This window comes from Grammomys surdaster, unplaced genomic scaffold, assembly GCF_004785775.1.
Source record: "Grammomys surdaster isolate TR1022 unplaced genomic scaffold, NIH_TR_1.0 362, whole genome shotgun sequence".
NCBI classification, from domain to species: Eukaryota; Metazoa; Chordata; class Mammalia; order Rodentia; family Muridae; genus Grammomys; species Grammomys surdaster.
The window spans coordinates 540,986-560,914 of NW_021604781.1; positions in this window are offsets into that span (position 1 = coordinate 540,986).

Consider the following 19,929-nt stretch of genomic DNA (forward strand, 5'->3'; position numbering starts at 1 on the left):
GTACTGTGATTCTGTGACCATCTTTGCTTAATCAACTTCTCACATGATAGCCTGGGATTCTTTCCCACTGATCTCTGATTTAGGGAAAGATGATCTGTGCTGTTGACAGTCCCTGAATAACCTCACAATAATTTGGCCCCAAGGCAATGACTAAAGACCACAGACTTGGGCTCTCCCCTAGCCAAACCCTAAGTGACTCAGCCTTGTCCCAGCTGGTAGGCCTGCCAGGTCCAACTCTTGACAGGAATTCTTGGCACCTCTGGATGGCTCTGTTCCAGCCCACTCTTCTGGTGCTGGGTCATCTTGATGTGACAGATCCCTGGACAGAGGGTTGAACAGGATTGCTTGCTGTGGAGTTTGTGAGCATCCCCAGATTCGGGGGAATTCTGTGCAGGGCCCTTCACCTGTCTGGCTGATTACCCTGTTTGTATCTTTTTAAATGAAGACGATCCCCACCATTGTCCCTCCGCTCTGTTTACTCCATCCCCCTTTAGGAAGAAGAAAGGCTGGAAACTACATCCTAATGGCCCAATTAGTCCTAATGCTGCTTGGTGTTGACTGTTTAGTTACCGCCATATTGTGTACAGAACTAATTGTGGGGAAAGCAAATGAATGGCCAGGAAACAAACAGACTACTAGAATATAATTATGTGGAGTGTCTGTCTTTAGTACCTGTGCGGTGGGTTTCATTATCGTCAACAGTCCCTAAGTTGCTCCAGAGAGTGGTATTTGTCATTTTCATAGAAACTTGATAATGACATTAATTTATCTTAATGGCCTGTTCTATTGTTATAAATAGTAAAATTAGCTTAAATTGTCTTGCTTTTGCTGGTTTTGGATGGCTGTAGAGGACCCCGCAGCAGCCGACGAGTAGATAATTTGGTGAGCTTGAGAGATTTCCAATAATCTGCTATGTGGGAACACGAGTAATGCCAGGGCCATTAATGTTCATTTTCCTCTAAATTCATTACTGCCCTTTTCGCTTTTATCTTTTTTAATGTCTGGGCCATTTTTCTATATTTCAAGTGGAGCCACAGAGCTATTCATGTTCAGCCAGCTATTAACATTCTGCACATAGTGAGCGTCCTGGAGAAAAACAAGTCTTTATGGGGTGAGGAGCCTGCCTCTTCCATCCGCCGGAAAAGCAGGCAAAATGGAGGCCCTCCCAGTATCGGGGCCCGGGTGTAATTAAGTCAAATGTAATTTTAAAGAAATTTAAATGTTTTCATTTGCGGACAAGGTAAAACACTCATGGGAGAGCCTAAGACCGTGCAGGCGTGTTACTGACAGTCACTTCTTCCCTGTCCCCCTCACTCCCCGTCCATGGTATTTGGTTGGGTTATTTAATGTTCTCTATAAATTCAGGTCTAATTAATCTTTAAAGGTATTATGGTTATATTTTATTTCGGTAAGTGAACATGTTGGCATAGCATCTCCAGGCAGCAGGGTTATTTCTCATTAAAAACAGCAACAACAATCCTTAGAGTTTAGTATTTTTTTGTGTTTGGCTCCAAATCTTTATTTTGCCACAGGTCCTTTTAGTCCACAAAACTGGCGGCTTCAGCCTTCCAACATTTGTCTAAGTACATCTGCCCCAGATAACAAAGCTACCAAATAATAACAGGGCTGATAAGAGACTTGTGTTTGGATAATGTACATCCTTTGGCTTACAACCACGAAAAAGCACTGCATATGTCACGTATGGACAGGCCATTGCAACACAAAGTAAGTTTTTCTTGGCAGTTAGAGCAGGGTGACATTGGAAGTTCAGGCCTCAAATATGCTGGATGCCCCCATCTACCCCACATCCTACTCCTACCCCCACTCCCACCCACTCCCACCCCCAGTCTCCCCCCACCCACTCCCACCCCCAGTCTCCCCTCACCCACTCCCACCCCCAGTCTCCCCCACCCACTCCCACCCCCAGTATCCCCCCACTCACTCCTACCCCCAGTCTCCCCCCCACTTACTCCCACCCCCAGTCTCCCCCATCTACTCCAACCCCCAGTCTCCCCCCCACCCACTCCCACCCCCAGTCTCCCCCCACCCACTCCTACTACCGAGTTCAAACATCCACAGGATGAGGGTTGAGACATGGCATATTTGGTTTTTAAAAAATAAGGCTTGCATAGTACAAGCTACATACTTTAAAAAATATGAACTCAGAAAGATAGAGCTGGGTCTGGTACATGCCTAGAATCTCAGCACTGGAAATGCTGAGGCAGGAGGATTATAAACTCAAGGCCACCCTTGGCTACATAGAGAGACCCTGTCAGGGGAGATAGAGTCTTTTAGAAAAATCATGAATGTTTCTGACAGTGAGCAAGATTCTCCCTCATGGTTTGTAAGCCTTGTTGGGTGGCCCCATGTTCCAGGAAGAAACATTCAGTAAGCCGATGTCTTTTTTAAAAAAGTAGACCATAAACCAGACAAAAAAATCTCTGAAGACAGCTTTCACAGTGAAAGAGCCAAACAACATTTAAAGAACTTTTCCTTTTGATGAGATGAAGTTATTTTTCCCCAACAGATACAGATTTTAAAAGCAGAGTATTCAATAATATCACCCAAATGTAGTCCTGAGTGTGCGCGTTGCTCTTCTCGGCTCCGGAGGAATGGAGGATAATGTACTGATAATGTATCAGAGGGGCAATTCATAAAATATTTATCTTAAAGCAGAAAATGTGTCTGCCTTGTTCATTTATAAAATTATGGTTGAGGAGAATTAGGTGCCAGCCAAGTCCCTCCGTCTACACAGCTGTTGTCACCCAGAGTGCATTAGTGTAGGCTGTGTACCTGCTGAGGAAGACACAGCCTGTTGGGGGCACATAATGGACCGCAAAAGATAAATGGAATTAGGCCATGGAATAATTAGAGTGGTGCCCACGGAGAGGCTCTAAGTAAAAGGCTCAGGGTTTCCATTAGAAAGCTCCACTTCCGTGGCTGGGACTGGAGAGTTAGTGCCAGCTGGGGAGCCAAGCGGGGAAAATCTCTAGGAGGTTCCTTGGGAAGAAAGGTGGGAGCCTTATGGGTCATGAAACAGAGGGACTTGAGACCACCCGTGTCTCCACCAATCAGAACAGAATCTGAGCACTTCCGGGTAGGAGGAATGACATCTGACTGGAATTCGGTCTTCAGGTTTGGGGTGCTTGGAGATGTCTTGGGTGAGGCTGTGCTGTGAGTGGTTCCCGGAGGCCCAAGGCGCCATTTATGAAACCATGATTAGCTACCGTTCGAGTGTCACACCCTCAATACTCAGATGCCAGTCTTCTCTAAAAACATCCTCGCAGACTCTCCCACAATGAGTGCTTTATCAGTTCTTAGCATCCCTTAATACAGTCAATCTGACATAAAAAAAAAAAAATCAGCCTTTCCACGTGTCTGGTAAGTGGTCCCACAGTCTCCATTACCAGACGGCGTCCTCTCTCCTCCCCATGGATGACTGTTCTGATTGCCTTCAGTATTGTACTAAACTCACTTCTGACTAGTCTGCTTCGGGATACACTTAGTTGGGGGCTGGGACTGGGCGAAGACTGGAGAGATGGCTCAGCTGCTAAGAGCACTTCTTGTTCCTGCAGAGAACCTGGGTCAGTTCCCACACTGAGCTGCACAACTGCCTGTAACAGGAGTTTCAGAGGTTCTGACGCCCTCTTCTGGCCTCTGTGGGCACTGCACGCATATGCTGCACATACATACATGCCGGCAAAACACTCATACACATAAAAATAAAAATAATTTTTTAAAAAGATATGCTTAATTGGACTGTGTGATGGTTTAGCATATAAAGACACTTGCCACCGAGCCTGACGAGTTCAATCCCCAGGCCATGTGGATGGAAGGAGAAAACCGAGTCCCACAATTTGTCTGGTAGCAACATTCCCCAAATTAAATACATGTAAAACAATATTGTAATGATATGTGCAGTCCTAATTTACTTGAAAATGATTTTTCAAACCATTTTGTTGATCTGAACCTCCTACCTTGACTTGGTAATTTCCAAAGATAATTGATTTTTTTGTGTGTGAGAGGCCAAACGTTCTGCCCACATTCACTAGGGTAGGGATGCACTTTGGCTAAATTGTCTTGGCTGTTGTGTTAGAATCATAGCTTGTCCGGACAGGTCACACCAAACCAGCACAGTTCCACCTGAGAGGTTTGCTGGGGAAAAAGGACAAAAGGGGTGACAAAGACAAAGAGGGAGAGAGGGGGAAGGTCAGATAACACAACAGCACAGGCGAAGCACAGGTAAAGGTGGATAGGTGGACTAGATGGATGCTGGGAATGTATGGTGATTGCCATGGCAACAGATGTGCCGATCCCTGTCGCCTATGGGTGACGTTATGATCATCACTGGATTTGGAGGTGACCTGCAACCCTAAAGCTGGTTCCTGACTGTAAAGCCAGTTCCTGATGCCAACGATGGCCTCCTACCCTGTCCCCGGCCTGTCTTCAGGGCCCCCATTAAATTCTGAGTTGTCCCTCCTCCTCTTTGCTTCTCCCCCAGTGTTCCCACAGCACCTCTGTCCACCTCACTTTTACGCATTCCTTCTCCATCCCCAGCCGGTCGAATACATCCCCATCCCACATGCCCTCTGTGGCTTCACCACAGCTTCACCCCTGCAAGCACAGCCTCCATACCGACTCTGAAGCTGACAGTGTTGGGCATGCAGCCATTCCCTCACAGTGACAGGGTATCCCAGCAAGCCTCAGAGAGCCTTCGTGTCTCTCATCAGGCACAGTCCTCGTCCCACGACACCTAGGTTGTTGCTAGGTGTTGTTGTTTGGCTGGTGAGAATAAAATGACGTAAATACCTCTTTTTAGAAGGATATGCACTTACTCTCTTGGGTGTATACCTCAGACTGGAGTTGCTGGGTCACACTGTGTGTCTATAGCTTTAGCCACTGCCACGTCTAAGTCGCTATATGTTCCCAGTGTTGGTACTATGGTGTTTTGATTGTCATTGTGCACTGGGACTATCCTTGTTTTTTAAATATTATTTTAAATTTATTCTTTGATAATTCTACATATGTGTACAATGTGTCCTGGTCATACTCACCCTCAAATTTCCCTGCCACTCCCTCACACCCCAATCCTCAAACACTCCCTTTTGCTTTCTTTTTAAATAACCCATTGAGCTAGAGCTGCCAGCTGCGCATGCGCATGGGGAGCCACTCGCTGGAGCGTGAGAAGCCTACCAGCAGCCACACTACTGCAGAAAACTAACTTCCCAGCCCCAGTGTCCATCAGTTGCCAATGGCTCCCCAGCTCTGGAGCTCCTCCCCCATCCATGCTACAGTGTTGACTGGCTTGATCTGGTGTAGGTCTTGTGCACAGCAGGTGCAGTGAGCACCTTCCCGTGGGGCAGGCCTTAAAGCCAAACAGAGAGCGGTTGGTTACTCCACCGTCAATCATTTTACCGTTGTCCCCCCAGGCTCAGTGGGTAAATCCACCGGTGTCTCTTCACAGTCTGCATAGCCCCTTCCAGCTCCATGGAAACTAGCTGAAAGGAGGAGCATTTCCAGCTTGATTTCCTTGAGTCCTTCAACCAAAGTGTGTCTGTTCATCTACCTACAGTGGCAGCCAAGGAGCCCAGTGCTTTTATAGCTAATAAAAGAGCTACTTCCTTGTTCTCAAATTATTATTTCTAGCAAAATTTAAAAAAAATTATCGGCATTTCAAATATCACTTGTAAAGCTGGTTGTGGTGGTACACACCCACAGTCCTAGTCGCTCAGGAGGCTGGAGGCAGGAAAATCGGGTGAGCTCAGGAGTTTGAGCATAGAGACCATTTCTCAAAATTAGGTTTTAATAAATCACTTGTCATTGTCTATTTCTTACTTTTGAAATAGACATCTAACGCCACTTTGTTAAAAATTTTTAATAGAGCTTTGAAAAGATTTGTATTTATACAATTGAGCCAGATTCTCTTTTTTTTTGTACGTTTAGAAAGATGTTGTTTTGTGTGTGTGATGTTTTGTCTGCCTCGATATATATACACACACACACACACACATGCACATCACATACACACACACACACACACACACATACACACACGCATGCGCTCACACCTCTAGAGGTCAATAGAGGGCACTGGATCCCCTGAATCTGAAGTTACAGATGGTTGTAAGTTGCCACGTGGGTGCTGAGAATGGAACCCAGGTCCTTCGCATGAGCACCATGTGTTCTTAGCCTCTGAGCCACCCCACCCCCGCCCACAGAGTCTCTTCTTACAGAGTAAGGATCTATGGCATGAAGGCACGTGTGGCATGGGCCTGGTTGCCACGCAGGTGTGGCTTCTGGCAGGTTTGAACAGACTTCAGGTACCTCCCTTTTTTTCATATATAAAACTGGGATGACAATAGAACAGGCTCACAGGGTTGTTATTAGGATGAGGTCATTGCTCATGAATAACTCTGTACAGAGTCAATGCTCACGAAACACCAGCACCACTGTCATCTGGCTCCTCCAAGATAAACTCACGGGAAGTCACCTCTTTCCCGTGTCCTTATGTTACTCTTAGTAGCAGTGCTCATACAATTTAGGCATACATTAGGAATCTATGCTTTATCTCACTGGTTATTTTTTGTTGTTCTTGAGCCATCAGCATACAAAAATTTTACTTTGCTGTGTGAATGGGTGTTTTGGCTGCGTATGTCTTCACCGTGGGTGTGCGGTGTCCACAGAGGCCATAATAGGGCATCAGATCGCCTGGTGCTGGAGTTACAGACGGTTGTGAGCTGACACGTGGGTGCTGGGAATCGAACCCAGGTCCTCAGGGGCCCTGGTGCCCCTGCTGCTGAGCCGTCTCTCCAGTCCATCGTACTTTTAGTTAACTGAGAAGTTGAAGTCTTTGGTTCTGTTTTTCCTTTTCTTAACATACTGACCTCATCTCAGCTTGGTTGTTGTTGCTGTTTTTAGATAGATTTAAATATCCATCCTGTGGAGATCTTGGGTCTTGATGTCTATGTATAATAATCTTCACCTTTTCCAATCTTCCTACTCCCAGGATGAGAGCCTCAAGCTCATCTTTAAAATGACTCTTTCCTTTCATTCCCGGTGGTTGTGGTGTACACCTTTAATCCCAGCACTCAGAAGGCAGAGGCAGGCGGATCTTTGTGAGTTTGAGGCCAGCCTGGTCTACAGAGTGAGTTCCAGGACAGCCAGGGCTACACAGACAAATCCTGTCTGGAAAAAACAAAATAAATAAATAAAAATAAAAAGTAAAATAAAAAGATAATTATTTCTTATATTAAAACTTCATCGTTTTCTGTGAGCAGATCTCAAAGTTGATCAACCATATTAATCTCTAAATACCTTCCTTTGTATCCTTGTGAACAAAATTTTTCATTTGCTATGTTTTCTTAGGATCTCTTTTATCTTAGAAAGTGATGGCATTCAAGTGTATATGCTATGGCATGGAACTTGGGAACCCACAGATTGTCTCCAGTGACTTCCTGTCTGTGACCTGGTGAGATGGCTCAGTGGGTGGAGGCAGACACTCATCCCAAGCCCACTGATCTGCGTGTGATCTGGTTTCACATGATGAAAAGGAAGAATTGATTCCTATATGTTATGCTCTGACTTGACATGTGATGAGCCGTGCATGCCTGCCCACACATGCATACCTCAAAATAAAATCTTAGAGGAAGGGGGTGAGGGTGGGGGGAGAGAGGGAAAGTTTATTTTGACTCATAATTGTAAAATAATTTCTGGTTACTTACAGGAAAGGGAGTTATCTCATGCCCAAAAGAGAAGACAAGACTAAGGTCTTACATCCTCTTTGAAGATACAACCACAATCTGAAGACTCCCGACTAAACATCCCCAAAGGTCCTGCCACCTCCCAATAGCACCATGTTGGAAATCAAGCTGCAGGCCATCTGTGGGACATCTAGAGCCAGACTGAAGTCATGAGACACATGGGATCACCCAGCTCAGAGACAGAAAGGAAGCAGTGTGGCGGTCACAGGGGGAAGGGAATGGAGACTCGTTCTTAGTAAGTATAGGGTGTCTTTTAGGAGAAATACGGTAACGATGATTGCACAGCTTGTTACTGTGGCCCATGCCCCTGAACTGTACCTTCTAAATGATCAAGGAGGTAATTTAATGTTATATATTTTTATCAGAATTAAACAGAACTGCAATAAGAAACCATATACGCTAGCATTGGTGTTCTGGAAACATGTCCTTGGCTGACAGACGTTATTAATACAATAAACAGAAGCTGTATAACAGAAATTGTCATGCTCAGGGCTAGAGAGGTGGCTCAGGAGTTAAGAGCACTGGCTGCTCTTGCAGAGGACCCAGGTTTGAATCCCAGCACCCACCAGCACGGCTTACAGGTTTACAATCACCTCCAACTGCAGCTCTAGGGGAATCTGACTCCCCCTTCTGGGCTCTTTGCATATTGCACACATGTTGCATTTATATGTACTTGCAGGCAAGCACTGATACACATAAAGGGTAGGGGGAGTGTGTTTCATTTACACTCCCCACAAGACAGAGCCCAGTCCAACATGTGATCAAGAGCCAACTTATCAGCTGTATTCAGTGACAAAACATCAGTAATTTGAACGGGCCACTGGATGTGTGTATGCCACGGGAGGCAGCGGATAGCAGCCATGAGGACTTCTCTCCCCAGCATCCTCACCAGAGGCAGTTCACCACATACCACTGGCAAGGAAGTTCCATCCACAAGTTCAAAATAGACAAGGAGAATGATGTGGTGGCAACCCATCTGCTGTAGCTATGAGGCCACACCTGAGTTTATTGTTTAACAGGGTGTGACCATATCCCATTCCCTAGTGTCTGCTTCTGTGGGAAGACAGGAGGCACAGTGTCACAGAAACTGTTTGGCTAGTGGAACCTGCACAGACTGCTCACCCAGAGCCCAAGGCTAAAGGGGAAGGCAACAGTTTTAGAGAGACAGCCAGGGTGGATACAGGCAGCTCCCCGAGGTGACCTGGTCACCCTGGCATGCGTGGAGGTGTTTACAGCTAAGCAGCTGGCCCCATCCACCTACTCACAGAACTCTTGTACACATTGTAGTGGCTTCGGTATCTGTTCCTTGCAAAATCCATATGGCATTAATTACCATTGTAACAATTTACAAGGTGGGATGTTTAGCCATGAGAATTCTGCCCACCTGAATGGGATGGATGGAAGGATGCCATTCTTGAATGTTTGACCCCTTTTGGTGTTTGGCCATTCTGCCTCCATCCAGAAGGGGATTGAGTGTCCCTGCCCTTTGGAAGACACACCATTCAGTGAGCTACCTTGAATGGAGAATGCCTGGCCTGCTGGGTCCTTGATTCTGGACTCTCCAGCTTGCGGAGCTGTTAGCTGATGATGCTTTGCCCTCTATTATAGCATGTGGCACTGTATTACAGGACAACAGAGCAAACCACGTACCCTCGTCCTCTCCAGTCCTCGACTCATGGAGACTTGTCTAAAGGCCCCATTTGTAGCCAGGGAAACTGAGGCCCAGAGTGTAGGGCTGGGTCTGGCCTGAACTATTTTTCTCAGCTCTGCCTGGTCCCTCTGGACATCCTCCTCCTGCCTCCCTTCTGAGCAGCACAGATGCTCACAGTGTGACTACTTCCAGGACAAGAGAGGGGCCAGAGACAAGGTATCTGGGAAAGGAGTAAAGAGCAATGGTGGCCACCCTCAGTGTGCACACAGCAGTGTGGTATGGACACACACACACACACGCACACTACCCTAGGAAAGAGCTAGTCAGTGTCTCCCAAGCTGAAAGAAATGGCCTGCCTAACCTCATAAAGTATGGTATCTGGTCTTTCAGCTTTTCCATCCAGCTTTGAGGCAGTTTGAAATCAAAATTCACTCAGGATAACCCAAGAACACAGCTCCACCCCGGGCCATCATGTTCTGTTGGCTCAGCTGACTGTTGGTTCTTAACCACATTTTGACATCTGTGAATGTAATAATTCCATTCCTTACTTTACAAATTAATTTTTGAGACAGGTTTTCACTGTGTATCCCTGGCTGTCCCAGAACATGCTATGTAGACAAGGCTGTCCTTAAACTCAGAGACCTGCCTGCCTCTGCTTCCTGAGTGCTGAGATTAAAGGTGTGCGCCACCACAAATCTCCCCTGCCCCGCCCCATTTTACTTTATGTGCTTGTATACAAGCAAACCACATACATGCAGTGCCCACAGAGACCAGAAGAGGGCATCAGATTCCCTGGAACGGGAGTGACAGGTGGTTGTGAGCCACCATGTGGGTACTGAGAACAGAACCCAGGCCCCCTGCAAAAGCAGCTTGTGCTCTTAACCACTGAGCCATCTCTCCAGGCCCAAATTCATCTCTTTTAAGCCACCCAAGGATGGGCTTTCAGGTAATTTCATGTCCCACTTGGCCAAGCCAAGGCGTCCTCTGTGCTGCCAAGTCTGCATTGTATCAAATGCTGCCCCCTGTGTTCATCGCCACTTGTCACAAGTTGCTTCCATCTTTACTATTGTCTGTGAGAAGTACCCTTCTCGCCTCTCAGCCCCTTTCCTTCCTTTTATTTTTTCTTTCTCTTTCTCCCTTTGAAGCGGTGTCTTCGTTAGGGTTTCCATTGCCATGAAGAGACACCATGACCTCAGCAGCTCTTATAAAGGACAACATTTAATTGGGGCTGGCTTACAAGTTCTTAGGTTTAGTCCACTATCATCATGTCAGACAGGATGGCAGCATCCAGGCAGATGTGGGGCTGGGCAAGCCTAAAGTTCTACATCTTAACCCAAAGGCAGCCAAGAGAAGACTGTCTTCTTCCAGGCAGCTAGGAGAAGGGTCTCTTCTGCAAATGGGTAGAGCCTGAGCAAAGGAGATCTCTAAAGCCCATCCTCCACAGTGACACACTTCCTCCACAAAGGCCACACCTCCTAATAGTACCTCTCCCTATGGGCCAAGCATATTCAAACCAACATAGTATGTCATTTTGTAGCTCAGGATGGCAGTAGCCACAGAAGCCAGAAGAGTGTATCAGATCCTCTGGGGATGTGGATGTTGGGAACCCAATATGAGTCTTTGGAAGAGCAGCAAGTCCCCTTAACCTGTAAGCCATTTCTCTACACACCCTTGCAAGAAAAAGAACTTGGGGGTTTTGTTATAGAACACGTTGATGCTATAGATCGCTTTTGGCGTAAGTGTCCAGTCTACGGACATGGCTCTCTTTACTGATGTCTTTTCCTTGGTGCTCTTCGTAGTTTTCTGCAATCCGTCTTTGCCTCCTTGGCCTCTTTAGTATTAACCAGCTGTGTTTATCATTAACAGTGAGTAGTACTGACTGAGTACCTATCTACTCCTTTGTTAATGAGCTCCATGTCTGCAGTGGAGGAGCACACAGTCCACAAGGGCACACAGTACAGGTCTGCACGAATTATTTTCCCATTTGAAAACCAGACTTTTACTCAGGTGGCTTCCCAATCCATATTGTGCTGAAGCATCCTATTTATTCCATTAGCTATTCACAGAGTCAACTGGGGACACGTTGTTATTAATTGCAACGGAGGGCTAAAATGTAATTCTTTCTCTGCAATTGCAGGCCTGTGGTCTAAAGAGCCCATGAAAGCTTTTAATCTGGGCTTTTTTAGAGAAAAATGATCAGAATTACATTGGGCATCTTTTGAAGGTGCATAATTACCAGACCCTCAATGACAAAGGCATTCAGAGAGCCCTATACCGTGGATGCTAACTCACATACAAGCATCAGGCAAATTGCAGCCGTAGCTACCCCGAGATGGAGAAACAATCAACTGTGTCTATGCACCTTGATTTTCTGTTTGATTACAGAGCTGAGGCTCCTTGTACCACACAGGACACAGCCCATGTCTTGGGTTTGTATCGCTGTGCTAAAGATCACAACTAAAAGCAACGTGGAGAGGAAAGCGTTTATTTGGCTTATGTGTCTCAGACACAGTCATCACTGGGGAAGTCAGGGCAGGAACGGAAGCAAGTACCTGGAGGCAGGAACTGATGCAGAGGCCATGGAGGGGTGCTGCTTACGGACTTGCTCCTCATGGTTTGCTTGCTCGGCCTGCTTCCTTATACATCTTATACACCTGCCTAGGGGTGGTACCACCCACAGTGGGATGGCTCATCCCACATCAGTCAAGAATCAAGAAAATGTCCTATAAACTTGCCTATAGGTCAATCCAATGGGGTCATTTTCTCAGCTGAGATTCCGTCTTCCCAGATGACTCCAGCTGTGTCAAGTTGGCAAAAGAACTAACAACCAGGACAGCCCACTGCCCTCTACTTGGTACCTTTGTGGCCCCAGAGATCTCACCCCTGACTCTTCACCTGGATCCTAGGGCTATAGATTAGAGGTAGAGTTAGGGGTGGTCATTTGCCCTACCCCCCAAGGGTGCTTGGATGTGGTGGCAGTTAATGAAGATGTCCCCAGGCTAGATCTTGGCCACTGGTGATTCCCAGCAAACTCCTGGCTTCTGATCTCAGCAGAGAGGTGTGTGAAAGAAGGAAGCACTCAGCTGCCCTTGCTGTCTGCTCACAGGCACGCAGCATATGGTCAGGGCTACTCCCTTTTGGTCATATTCCATGAGAGACAGAGCCCTACAGAAGAGAGATGCCCACCTCCATTCGAAGCGGAAAGGAGAGTTAGAAGCGAGCACAGGACCACCAGGGCTCCATGGCAAGACCCTATCTCTCAAAAGAAAAGAACACAATGACATCTAAGTACGTTCTTAGCAGTGACTGACATTCCTGACCAAGACAGAGGGATGGGCGATGCTGTCGCAAAGTTCAAACAGAATTTGATAAAAATCAGCAGCCAGCACATAAGTAAGGAGGACTGTTAAGCCTGGTGAGCACTACCCCTTTGCAGGGCAACCAGCCGTCTGCCTGTGAAGACCGGTAATCAAGCACCACATTAAATAAGTTCTAGACAAGCTCTTATCCTGTATTGTGGACTGGCGCAAGACTCACTGTGTGGCTCAGACAGGTCTTGAACTCTGGATCATCATGCTTGGGCCTCCCAAGTGAGAAGAGATGTGTGCACAGACACAAAAAAATGAACCAGTAGGTTAACCTTTCTCTATTCAGAGTGGCAAGCACTCCTACTTCTTCCTGAAGCATCAGTTACTGGTGAGGAGTGAGGCGCCCTGCTTTGGTGGGCCGCATGCCTGAACTTCTGGCTGTCCCTGGACACACCTGCTGCCTTGGCTGTGCCCAAGATTAGTGAGCCTCTGACAGAGCACATTGCACTGGGTACCCACCAGGCCTGATGGGACCGTAGAGTCCATGGAACATGACTGTGCTCTGAGACCTGGATCTGGAAGCAATGCAGTAGCTGCTTCTGCCGAGGTCCAGGGCCTTCTCTGTGGCAGGCCACAGGGAGGACCAAAGGCATCTAAACAGCAAAGCCAGTACCTGTCCTGAAGGAGTCTAGTCTCTTTACTTATTAGAAGGGACGTGGCAATATGGGCAATGTGTGTCTCAAGCTTCTGCTACACTCTGAGGTGCACAGGGAGGGGTGGGAGCTAGTGTCAGGGCTCAGAGTCAGCCAGCTTCAGTGATGGAGGTTTGGGGGACAGACAGAGCCTGGCCAAGTATCCTGGTGCAGATACTTCCCTGGGGAGAGACTTCTCTGAGGCACTGGAAGTCCAGGCTGAAGCAATGTGAAAACCTCACCAATTCTAGAGACGATGTGACAAAGAGACAATACTGGAAGGTGGTGTTCTCTAGTTTGAGAATAAAATACAGACAGAGTAGAAGGAAAGGAGCAAGTGAGAGAGATGGAGGAGGGACGGAAGGAAGCTGGAGCCAGAGAAGAACCTCTGCGGGAGAGCAGGCCCGTGAGGCAGACTGGGCGAGCCCTTCCGTGGCCTAGTCATTGCTTGCTTCTTGCAGACACTGAGGTGGCATGTGTGTGTACACTCCACACAGAATGAAGACTCTATAGACAGCCAGGTTGGTACACACACACACACACACACACACACACACACACAAACACACACACACACCACCACCACCACCATCATCATCCTGGGGAGTCTGGCCATAGACAGCTGTCTGCAGAAGAGGCACTTTTGTCAAGGGCACAGAGCTTCTGAATATCCCTCTCTCACCTTTATTCTTAGAAATAGGAGCACAACAGGGCTAGAGAGTTGGCTTAGCAGGTAAGTAAGGCTGCTCTTCCAGAGGACCTGGGTTCAATCCCCAGCACCCACATAGCAGCTCATAACTGTCTGGAGCTCCAATTCTAGGGGACCTGGCACCTTCAAACATACATGCAGGCAACACACCAATGCAAATAAAAAAATACATCTTTAAAAAAAGAAAAAGAAATAGGAAGGAGCTCCATCTATAGATAAGGTGGAGAGAGTGGAGCATTGAGCCCATTAATGAGAAGCAGATTACAGCCTGGCACCGGAACTTCTTCCCAGGGAGGGGCTGCTCCCGCTGCAGTGCCTTCTCTCCAGGGCACCATCTCAGTCCTCCCTTAGCTGCCTAGACAAGTCTAGTGGTGGCGAGATCTTGACAGATATGGAAGCTGAGCTGAAGCGGGAAGGTTGGGGCAGTGGCAGACTGTGACCAACCGGTTGACGGCAGACTCTCTGGCTGGTGCTCACACAAAGTCGAATAAACAAAGGACGCCCTGGAGTGGACACTGCAGTAAGCCTAGGGTTAAATGTAGCAAAGGGCACAGGGTTTCAGAGCGCTGGACATTGCTGGAGCCCGAGCTCTGGAGCACTGGGCTAGCCGCACACTCATACTTTAGGAGACTGCAGGGAGGAGCACCGCATGCCTGCAAGGGAACAGTGCTTGGCTCATACTTAGCTCTCACCGTTGGACCACTGAAGCCAAAGGAACCGTGCCCACAGTGAACTCAAGCACTTGAAGCACACTGATGTATGCTCGGAGGTTGCCAAGGGATTTGACTGCAGAGCTAAGAGCTGGGAGCCAGAGGATGCCTCCAAGGAAGTTCCCATTTAGATTAAAAAAAAAAAAAAGATTTATTTTATGTATGTGTGCACATTGTAGCTGTCTTCAGACACACCAGAAAGGACATCAGATCTCATTACAGATGGTTGTGAGCCACCATGTGGTTGCTGGGAATTGAAATCAGGACCTCTGGAAGAGCAGTCAGTGCTCTTAACCACTGAACCATCTCTCCAGCTCCCCATTTAGATTTTAAAATGGGGGTTGGAGAGACGGCTCAGTGGTTAAGCATATTGACGGCTCAGGACCACAGTTTCCCTGCACACATACGGGAGCTCACAGCTACCTATAGCTCCAGTTCCAAGGGACTCTGACACCCTTCTTTAGATCCTCAGGCACCAGGCATGCATGTGTAGCATCCATGGTGGTAAAACACACACACACACACACACACACACACACACACACACACATATATATTTCAAAATTAGATAATAAAATGGAAAATTTGAAAGTAAATAGCCTGGTTAAAAAAAAATGGGTGAGGATCAAGAGTAGTGATGTGATATCTTTAATCTCAGAACTTGAGAGGTAACCTGGTCTACATAAGTGAGTCGCAGGCCCAGGCTAGGCAGGACACAGTAAAACACTGAAGAAAATAAAACCAGCAAAAGAAGCTGGTTTGACACCATGAATCAAAAATGCTAAATTTATTCAAAGCTAAAGATGGAATAAATCAGAAAGAGCTATGCATAGCAACATTATGTTGTACTCAAAACACCCAGGAGATTGATGCAGACACACTAGTAGCCTGGGCTACACATGTGGTACAGTTTCAAAAACAACAACAAAAAAATCCCCAAACCCCAAACCCACAAATCAGAACACAGACTAGGTTCATGACAGCTTACAAACTAGGGGAGTTTATCTCAAGTTATATATTTGACATAACTCCCACAGAGATCAATAATATGACTTCCTGTGTCTATGAGTACCACACCACGGGATTCAACCAACCACAGACAGGTAAGTACAGAGAAAGTGCCCGTTTGGAACATATACAGACTCATTTTTGGCCAGGATTTCCTAAACCATCCAGCATAGCGACCGCCCGCCAGCAGCTATATCATGTTAGGTGGTTGTAAGGAGCACGTAGAGATTCCAAGTCTTGTGAGGATGTGTGGAGATCGAATGCACATGTCCTATAAGGGATTTATGCACACATGGGTTTCTGTATCCAGGAACGGGGTATTAGAGCCAGCCCCCTGAAGAAACCAACTAACAACGATATGTTCTTTGCTCTCACTTCCCTTAGGGTAGTGTGTTTAGCAGGGCTGGTCTCAGACCATCTATCTTGAATGATGTCAAAGGGACCAATGGACTCCTCACGGGAAGGGGATGTAAGAGATGGGGGTAATTACTGCCCCTGTTTAGGGTGTGCAGTGTGGCCGGGATGTGAATGAAGGTAGCAGGAAGGGCAGAGCCGGAGTTCTCCGTGCCATTCTTTGGGGGCTGGTTTTGTGCAAGTGAATCACATGACTGAAATCCACATGCTCCTTAGAGATAAGATGAAACAATCACTAGACATCCCTTTGCCAGGCTACTCTGAGGTCAGGTGAAGCATCTGTAGAGAACACTGTTCTTGTGGGCATGAGAGTCTTCAGAGTAGTGTATATTGCTAACCAAAATCAGCATCTCTGGGTTAGTCACCAACCAATTGCACATACTCATTTTGAGGCAGGATCTCGGCATGTAACTCGCTATCTAGACCAGGTATGTGTGTGTGTGTGTGTGTGTTCCAACAACCAGACCTGCGACAGCTCTCAGTATCGGTACAGATTGTACAGACACAGGTGAAGACGGGATACACTTCTGGTGGCCCAGCTACTTGGGAGGATGAGGCAGAAGAGCTTCAAGTTTGAGACCTGCCTTGGTGTAGCCAGCACTTGACTGCATTTAGGCTCAACAGGATTGGACTGGCTGGTGTCAGATCAAGGAACCATGACAAGGTGCCCCAGGAAGCCTGAGACACTGTAAGTAGGAGCCTGGCCATGGGAAAGTCCAGGGTGGGGTCCAGGGAATGTGAATCACTTTGTGATTGAGGCTCATGGAATTCTGAGTCCTGTTAGGAACACAGACACACACTACTGAGAATGAACAAAGCATCAAGGCCAAAGGAATCCTGAAAGTGGTTTTAAGATGGGTGTGGTGGCTCAGACTTATAATCCCAGTTTGGAGGTGCTAAAGTTGGAGGACTATTCTGAGTTTGAGGCCAGCATGGGTTACAGTGGATACACACACACAAACACACACACACACACACACACACCCCATACTGGGTATGATGGTGTGCACCTTTAATCCCAGCGCTCTAGAGGCAGAGGCAGGCAGAGCTCTGAGTTCTGGGTCAGCCAGAAACAAAATTATTTTTCTTTTTTCCTTCCTTCCTTCCTTCCTTCCTTCCTTCCTTCCTTCCTTCCTTCCTTCTTCCCTCCCTCCCTCCCTCCCTCCTTCCTTCTTTCCTTCATTCCTTCCTTCCTGGTCAGACAGCTCAACAGCTCTGCCTGGAAATGGATGGATGTAAAAGCACTAGGACAGTGCCTGGTATATAGTAGATGGTAAGAAGTTATTGAGGGGCTGGAGAGATGGCTCACATACTCTTTCTTGCAAAGGATCCAGGTTCAGTTCTCAGTACCCACATCAGGCAATTCACAATTTGTAACTCTAGGCCCAGGAGATCCGACACTTCTGGTCTCTTCTGTGGGCACTTGTATTCATATGCACAAATATTAAATATATATTTAAATAATGAATTTTTTTTTTTTTTTTGGTTTTTCGAGACAGGGTTTCTCTGTGTAGCCCTGGCTGTCCTGGAACTCACTCTGTAGATCAGGCTAGCCTCGAACTCTCGAATTCAGAAATCCACCTGCCTCTGCCTCCCAAGTGCTGGGATTAAAGGCGTGCACCACCACCGCCCGGCTTAAATAATGAATTTTTAACAAAAGAAAATATTGAGTTAAAAAAAAAGTTTGTGACTTGTCTTTTCATAAATGATAGTAGTCTCTACAATTCTACCATCTAGCAGAAAGAGACGGCCAGGACAGATCATTACTATAAGCAGTTATTTACAATTAGATATATCCACGAGTGGAAAAGCCTGGAATAAAGGAGCCAGGTCACAGTCATGAAACACATTCACTTGGAAGTTAATGAGATTCATAAAGCTCGGTGACCTGAGATCTTGGGTACATGGAGGACTGGATGCCGCATCCTTCAGTATGACTTACCCAGTTTTCCTTAAGTGTATGTTAATTGCCCACAGGGTCAGTATGGCTGCAGTGTGCATGCCCACCTGCCATGGGTGCCTACCTACCTTAATATGGACGTAGTATAGCTCACAGCTACCACAATGTCAGTCCAGGAACCTGAGCTCTTGGACTAAAGGCCTTGAAGCCACTCAGGACTGCTATGCAGGGGCACAAGCCTACACAGAGCACAAGCCTATACAGGGGTACGAGCCCAGGGGCACGAGCCTACACAGGGGCACAAGCCTAAACAGGGCACAAGCCTATACAGGGCACAAGCCTATCCAGCTACTCTGGTGTTGTTTCCCTGGGGCATTAGCTCACAACAAACACACATTTTCATGGCCTCAGAACACAATTAAACTATGATACAACAAAAACTTTTTATTTTAGCCAGGCATGGAGGCACAGGCTTGTAAGCTCAGGTAGTCAGGAGTCTGAGGCAGGAAGACGTCAAGTTTAAAGCCTGCCTGGAGTATAAAAGTTCAAGACCAGCCTGGGCAATTTATTGAGACCCTGTCTGGAGATGAAGAGTCAAGCCCCTCCAAGGCTCAAGGATCAGCACACAGGAGTGGTTAGTGAGCAGAGGGGCTGGTGGCTGGGGTGGACCACTGTTGAGATGAGCCTTCCAGAGATGATGCGCTGGTTGAATCCATGAATGCACAGTGTTGGAGGCCCACTAATATTCCATTGCAAATAGGGGAAGCAGAAGCCCCACACCTCCCTGAGGTGGCTGGGGTCGGAGTGGGGAGTCATACTGCTCAGCATGTGGCCACAGGTGAGCCTGCTCCTGTGAATGATTCACATGCCATCAACCCTAATTAAATGCAATAGAGAACATTCACCCCTAAAAAACATGGGAGGGGGAATTTATTGGGAAGTTCAGTGGGAGGTGGAAGAGAGATAAGCAGTAATGGAGGGGTGGGTAATATAATCAATATACATTATACACACACATATATGAAAGTGTTAAAGTAATTTTTAAAGTCTATTAAACAATAAAGACTAAGAATGGAGTTGGCAGTGTAGTTCAGTGGTCGGGTACTTGCTTAACATGTATGGGAGTCAGTTACATATCTGCAGTAATGCAAATAAAACAAAATTAATAGCCACACCCATTTTCTCCATCTTGCCATAGGACAATTGTCACTTCTGGTGGTCAGTGAGGAAGCCATCGATGCTTCTGACTTGAGCACTCTTGGTCAGTCTTTGAATAGCACAAAAGAAATGGGTTGTGGTTTGATTCACTGAGTTAAGTGGAAATGTCTTGCAATCCAAGTCTGCAAAAACAGCCTGTGGGAAACCTTGAGGAGCCTTGAGCTGCAGCAGCTTCAGGCTGGAGGGAGGCACACTCTGACAACACCACACAGCAGCATTAGGTCTCTTGGCACAGACCTTTCTTGGATGTGATTGACAGTGTTGCTTCTCTGTCTCAGGCACTTTGTAGCTATTAGGCATTGCACAGAGACGTACAACTTTACTTCTAAAGAGCTTCTCTGTTGCCATAGAAATTAATTGGTGGTGCAGTTAAATGGAACAGATTTACGCTACAAAGTGACAGAAGAGCTTTTAGATAAGAACTCCCAAGGGCTGAAACCTTTCCTGCAGGCGCGGGTGTGTGTGTGTGAACAGACTCAGGAGACAAGTTCCCCTCGTTACTATGGTCTGTATGGCCTGATCACTAAATCTGATCAAATGGGGGAAAAAAGCTGAATTA